Here is a 7,795-nt window from a genome sequence, read left to right as displayed (position 1 = left end):
ACAGCCAAGCATCCATGCACTGTAGAATGCTGCTATGGCTACACTCTTCCCTGCTTTCAGAGCCGGCAGGTCTGTTGAACACTGAATTTCAACACCATTAACAGGACATTTTTATTGTGGTTGGTCATTAGATGGGGGATGTGACATCCAGGCTGGAGGTTTCCTTGTGAAATTTTGCCCAGAGCCAGCAAAAGGGTCTGCCTTAGGCTGACATTTTTTTCATGAATACAAAGTGGCTCTTCAAATGTCACTGGAGTTTTGTGGGTTAATCATAATATACATTGCTTTTTGTCAACCAATACATCATTTTTTGTTTTCCTGACATTTTTTTGTGAGCAGTGATATTTCTCTCACTTTTACTTTTTCAAAAAAAGTTTTTATTTTCACACACATGTGCAGCCCGTTTTTGTGTTCAATGTTTAAAAATCCTGTTTTCCATGTGACAGGGATCTTTGATTCCTCCTATTCCAGATATGCCCCTTTCCACATGCCTCTTTAATTTTACTTGAAAAACAAAAACAAATGCCGGGCCGTTTTATTTTCAGTGTTTAAAATCTTGCTATTCATGTGAAAGGGACATCTGTTTGGGGCTTTTGAATGCACCCCACAGCCTGGGCTACATTTCCACCCAATGGGTAACCCGAGGGGCCACCCCGACCATCCACGCCGGTTGGCGTATTGGATGCAAGTGGACCCCTCTACCTACAACCCGGGTATCAAAATCTGAGTTCATCTCAGTACAACATTTTCGTTATGGTCTGAACATTTACATAATCCATTGTGTAAGTCCCCATCAACAGCGCCATCAAAATGCAACACTAAAATAAACACACAGTATAATTACACACTCTGATCTTCATTACATAGTTGTACATGATCAACAAGCCAGTTTGTAGCAAACAACAACACTACAAGCACAAGGGTTTGGGAGGGTGTTATATCTACTCCTGAGGGGCTGGCGGAGGTCGGAAAGAGGCTGAAAACGGCACTCTCTGCCCTTATATACCCACATGCCCCACCAGAGGCAGATAAGGAAGACCCTCACCTTCCGCCGAGACAGCAATTCTTCAGAGAAAGAGGAGGAGAGAGGCCAGGAATTCTGGTTTCACCCTCCTTGCTGCAATCTTGTAGAGGGTGGGGTTGTCCATGTACCAGTCGGCAAGTCAGGATAGAGCCATAGAGCCATGTCAAACCCCTCAGTCTTAACACCATCCTCCAGTGTAGGACCTCATGAACGACCGTCACCCCCCTGCAACTCTACCTGGTCCAGAGAAAGAGGCTAATTAAGAGGTGGGTGATGAAGTGTGGCCATGTCGCCATGAGCGGGAGTGTGTATTGCTGGGGTTATTGCCGGGGTAGGGGTTATGTGGTTTAGGCGAAGGAGAGAGTGTGCTGTGATTCAGGGAAGAGATGGCTGATATTCAGGTTCTGAGAAAAGGCAAGTTTTGCATAAATTCATGAGAAAATTAATGTTGGGGATATGGGGCCATGGTTGTGGGTATTGTTCAGGATTGTACTTTTTACAATATTTCTGCAAATAATGATCACTAAATCATGATTCATTCATTATTTGCACCACACTGGCTAGATGGAGCCATCTCCACCTCCTCCAAGTCACCATCCGGATGCTGCCGCTCCAGCTTATTATGGGCCCTGGGTGCTTGATGATTGTGATATGCCTCATGGAACGCAGGACGACAGTCTAGTCATCCTTCTTCAGGCAACACTGGAGTGGCTGGCTTTCTTGTTCAGGCCCCTTAAAAAAATGAAGAAAAATAATAACAGGAGTGCCACAAGTCTAACACTTTCAGCACTGACCCTAAATAAGAAAGAATAAGAATACCAAATAATGTGTCTTTCTGGAATTCTATACAATAATTGCTAGACTTATTAAAGGTTTATTTCAGGCACACTTCAGGGGGTGAGTCACTGATTTAGGGCCTCATCACGAGTTGGGCGGTAATAGCCCTACCGCCAAACCCCCGGCGCTATTAGCACTGGATCACAGGTTTGGCGGAAGGGTTATTGCCCATTCCCCATTGGGCCCATTCGGGAATTCCTCATTCCCCATTGGGCCCATTGGGGAAAATTTGCGCTATTAACGCCGGCGGTAATAGCGCCAATTTTCAGCGGATTTCCCCCCAGCTCAGAGCTGGGGAGAAATCCACCGAAGCCCTGATTTGGCAGACCCTTAAATTCGGCGGTAATAGCGCTACCGCCAGATTTAAGGGTTACAGCCAAACTCGTGATGAGGCCCTTTGCTGCGGATTTCCCCCCAGCTCAGAGCTGGGGGGAAATTTGCGCTATTAACGCTGCAAAGGGTTGATCTGGCGGACCCTTAAATGCGGCGATAATAGCGCTACTGCCTCATTTAAGGGTTACCGCCAGACTCGTGATGAGGCCCTTAGTCTGTTCTAAAATGCCTCAACTGAACCTTTCACCCTTCTGAGGTCGATAAATGAGTACGAACACAGGTTGGGTGATAATGGGTGTATATTTTTTCTATATAAGTGCTTAAGCGTAAGTGCTATATAATAACACATCATTATCATTTGGTCATGGACTTCTGGTTGCATTCACAGTGATTTGGGAATATGGGCCTATACACACCGATCTTAACGAATCATATGGCGATCCACTCTTGTATAAAATGTACATCACATTATAATGATATCGTAACCACATTTTTCGTAGTGTACAATGCTATGTGATGCCACTTCCTGTTTTGTCAACGGTTGAAAGGTCGTGTTCCGTCGCTTCCCGCGATATCACTTCGGGGTAGGGTCAAATTACATCACTTCCTGTGATGTCATCAGGGGGGTCAAGGGTCGTGTGATGTCACCTCCGCTACCCCAGGGATTTTGGTGAAATGACGTCCCTGGCAGTAACTTGAAACACTTGTGTATAGGCGTGTTACAAATGCCATATCATATCATATCTTCTAAACAGCACATGCAGTGTCTCTTTCTAGGCTGCATATGGTCTATACTGCTAACATATCTAACTTGTAATCAGGCACTCAGTAAAAAAAGTTGCATTCCAAATACAGCCTATTCCTTCTATTAGTCCCAAACACACAAAGAGGTCCTTCCTGTTAGTAAGGTATTTCGGTTTTCTATTCTGCTCCCTTAAAATATCCAGACTCCTAAGGCTCACCAATAGAACTCGAGTGCTCTTCAGCCATATGCATTGCCTAATTCTCTAAGATCACCCTCTAACGTTCTATTTCTGTTTCTTAACACTGGACACAAACAGGGCAGCCACACCTGCATGGTCACACATAGAAGCGTCTGCGTGTCTTCCTCCATTTTGCTTTATGCTCAGGGCAACGCGTTTGTCTTGGAAGCAAAACAACGCGGGGCAACACAGGTTCGAATCCCAATCACTGCGCTTATAAACCAGTGCCTGGTATTAAGCCCGTTATAAATGAACAATAAAATAAAACGTGTACTAGCTACTTTAGCATGCACTGCTTCTCCTGCCCTATGGTGATCAGGGGAAAGACTTGCAATCAATCTGGTTTGCTTTAATAATTGTGTTCATTTTCTAGCATTAGTTCTGCGTGGACTCTTCAGCAGATTTGCATTCAACCTCGATGCCAGCGCCTGAGTTATTAACTATAAAAATATGCAGAGTGAGAGAGAAAAGCTGAGAGAAATGGGAACAGAAAGGGAGAGAGTTAGTGCCAGAGTGTGTATATGTGTTGGCTGCGGGTTTCTTGCATAGCATCGGATGCACAAGAGTGAGCAACTGTTTAAAATGCTTGGCAATATGGTTGCATGATTGCTTCTATGTGTGTTTACGCGTGTTCCCATATGAGTGTGGATGGCTGGTTGTGTGAACGAGTGCCATGGTGTGTGTGTGTGTGTGTGTGTGTTTGTGTGTTTGTGTGTGTGCGCGCGCGCCCTGTGGCAATAGATGGCATAATATGGGGTATCAGAGCACACTATGGGAATAACTTCACAACCATGGGAGTGCATGTGCATTTAATAACACTACCTGGTATGCTGTGTGGCAATACTTGACATGTTGTGCGACTGATTTGATATTCAAGAGATGTATCTAAGCATTTGATGTGAATGTGTGCATATTGTGGCATTTCTGGTCACTTAATAGGAAGTCCTGTGCATGCGACCATACTGCTTGTTCTATTGTATGAGGAAATAGATATATGATACCAGCATATGGCACTTAGCTGAGAGTACCCCAGGGAACCACACTCTCACCTCTACTTTTTTACATCTACATGACGCCCCTAGTTGACATCATTAATAAATCTGGTATCTTCTGCTGGAAGTACGTGGGGGACACACACAAAGAATCTACACATTTGTGAACCACCTGTCACTAAACGCCCCAGACACTAGGTGGACGCATGAATCACAGCAACCAGACTACAACTAAAATGTAGCAAAACAGAACTGATGCTCTGTAATCCTACAGGTGCTAACTCCACCACAATCCTGTGGCCTAACAAGATGGAACCTTGCACAAACCCACCAAGCATAGTAAGAAAACTTGGAACGCTGCATCTTACCTTATTTAACAATCATTCACAAGGCCATGACCATAATTTCTCTAATACTATGCAAACTAGACCATGCAAACAACCTCCATCTCAGACTCCCAGATTATCTAATGAGGAAACTTCGAAGAGTTCTAAATGCAGTGGCGAGACAACTTCTCAGAATAAAGAGATTTGAACATATCATACCAGCATTATGGATTCTCCACTGGCTACCCATCAAAAAAGGGATGATTTCAAAACCGTGTGCATCTTCCACCGTGCATACCATTGAGGGGGCCCTTCCTCCTTTAGAAGTAAGTTTCAACTCTGCACTCCTTCCAGAACACTTAGGTCCAGCAATGCTGCACTACTACTAGTCCCCACCTTCACTAGGCAATGACACGAGGATCCTCTTTTCACTTCTGGCCATGAATCTGTGGAACACCCTACCTAAACTTCTCCGCCTGGAGGAGAACCACCAAACATTCGGGAAACAACTCAATACTTGGATTTTCAACCAACCACTTTGAAAGAAAAGAAAAATAATAGCAACTGGCTGAAAACTGTGCACATCTTGCAACTTCACGACAAGCATTTTCAAAACTCTTGCCACTACCATCTGCGGGAATCCAAGCTGGCTCATGGAACCTCCCCTGTGTGGCACTGGTCTGCAGCTTTAATCTAATTGAAATCTGCTGTCAAGAGCCAGGAAGTGACAAGACCCACGCCCCCCACTCTCCACCCCCAACTAACTCCTCACTACTAAAAGCTTGCATCCTTACACCTCCCACACAACTACAGACGACTCCCGAGGTCTAGTATACTTAACACATTCAAACCCTATAATTTTACACTCTACAATCAAGGGCTGCTCATATGGATTATCAACCTCATCGGTATCAACCACAAACAACTTAGAGATTTTCATATTGACACACAGATAACACGTTCTTCCAACCTGCACCCATCAACACCAAAGGTTTCTGCATCTGTCTTCTCACTATCCGACTAAAACACCCTGCCCTCATTTTATACACAGCCACCTAAGCAATAAGCCTCTCTCTGGGGGAGGGAGGATTACTGCTTCAGGGAATGCCCTGGGCACCCAGGCCTTAACGCAAGCCCTGGGGCAGTACCTGAAGTGGTAATGCCCCCCAGCGAGGTGCTTCTTGCTATTAGTACCCCAGCGCATTTGACCGGGGTACTAATAGAGTGTTTTTTATCAATTGCGTGTTTCATAACAGAAAAAAAGAAGAAAAGAAAAGATGGCCACCACAGATCTGGTGAGAAGGGACTACTGTTCCCGGCGCAGTATGAGAAAGGGGCAGGTAAGTGGAGTGGAAGGGAGAGAAATTTGTAGGAAAGAGGGTGGAAGAGGTGGAGTACCCGGCAAGGAAATGGCTGCCTCCAGCTCTGAGGAGGCTCGGAGCAATGGGATTACTTTATGGTAATGGCCCTGCTCCGAGCCTCCCCATTGGCTGGCAGGACAAAGCCACGCCCCCACCGGGTACTTATTTACATAACATTATACTTCATGTAGTAAGGCCTAGGCTTTGGATGGCACTTCTTTTAATTAGGAAGGTATTGTATCAACCTGTGATCACAATGCATTGCCACATGGGGATGCTTCTACCCTATGGTGTTTGTAGCTGGCATGAGACCTCAGCTAGGGGTTCGATGGCAGTGCATCGATAGGATCAGCCCTTCTTATATGTGTGCTTACAAGCCCCTTACCCTGCCTCTACCCCTAGCCTTTGAGTTTCTTAGCCATAGTTCTCCCTCCAGTGCTCCTCCCCTCTCCCTCGCTGTGTTCCTTTCAAGTTCTCTTACCATACTACCTGGACATGTGATGATACTCCCTGGAATATTGTATGAGAAACTAGACGTATGTATGATGCCAATAACGTTCCTGCTGCGGAAGTGCCTGGGCAGCATATATAGCAATATGTGTTGTGTGATCTGCATGACAAGATATATACCTGCAGAGCCTGACACTCTGTGCGTAGTCCCAGGACATATATAGGAATACCTGGTATATTGTGGGAGTACTTGGGAATTTAATGGCAGCACCTGGGCATGTGATTGGAGTACATGGCCATAGGGGCATGATTCCCCCCTGTACCTCACCAGAGTATTCTTCAGTTGGTACAGCTTTTCCCATATATTTACCTGCGACACCCCTTGCCCTCTCCTTCCCTGGTGCTTCCTTCCTTGTGTTCCTTTCCTAGTGCCTATTTTAATGGCACAAAAACCTGGCCCAATGGGTGAGTAATTGGGCATATTATGTCAATTTGTTGGCATTATCTGGGAATTTAAAGTCAGTAGCTGCATGTAATGGTGATATGGGATATATGATGGCCATGCATGGGTAGGCAATGGTACTGCCAGCAGATTCTTCGGTTAATTGTACTGTTATTGCCATACCTGGTATGTTGCCTGAGTGCCTCTGGATATGATGCAATATCAGTGCAATTGATTTCAGGAGCCAGCCTAGCTAAGGCGCTTCGGAATGTATGGCAATGCAGGGTTATAAGATGCCTGTGCTGATCTTAGAAGCCCCCTCTCCCTATCCTGTCCTCCTCCCATGTACCTGCGGCTGCTTCTCCCCGTGTGGCCTTCAGTGGGCTCCATCTGTGCTCCTTTCATGTCATGTGTCCATGTCACTGTCCTCGAGGACATTTTCACTGCGTAAAACCAACACTAATGCTTTTTCTTTCGTAGCGCTTGATTGACTATGTGATGTACACGTGCCTGCAACCACCACTGGGCGAAATGCCCGTGTGTGCAGAAAATAAATGCCTTTTGTAAACCTCCAAAATTTACATGTCCCTTTTCTAAGTCAACACCAATATTTGTCCTTTAATTGTAGACCGTGTTTTTGTCATTTGAATATACTGTGAACAGTAAAACATGTATTTTAAGAACATCCTTCAAAATACTACGTAAGTTGTGATCGCATAGAATATTTACAAAAAAGGGTAGGTGAAATGTGACGCATGAAGTGAATATTGTTATTTGCCCAATGCATTACTTGCTAAATACACGAAGTCATGAATATCCTATTAGAGGCCAACTCATAATTAGGTATTTTAAAAAAACAAAATATGTGGAATTTCGAAAACGGGCCCAAAGAGCGAGACAATGCAAGTGCATGGCCAGAATCGGAGTTATTAGTTAAGGCAATTAGGCAGAGTTGTAAGCACTGACCATAAGCCGCCACGATTGGTATGAAAATTACAGATAGCACAAAGATGGGATGTGAGGAGGGAAACATAGCCTGAAGGGCGT

This window comes from Ambystoma mexicanum, chromosome 6p (genome assembly GCF_040938575.1).
Source record: "Ambystoma mexicanum isolate Mex_15411 chromosome 6p, UKY_AmexF1_1, whole genome shotgun sequence".
Lineage (NCBI taxonomy): Eukaryota > Metazoa > Chordata > Amphibia > Caudata > Ambystomatidae > Ambystoma > Ambystoma mexicanum.
Note: the sequence above shows the minus strand (reverse complement) of the source record.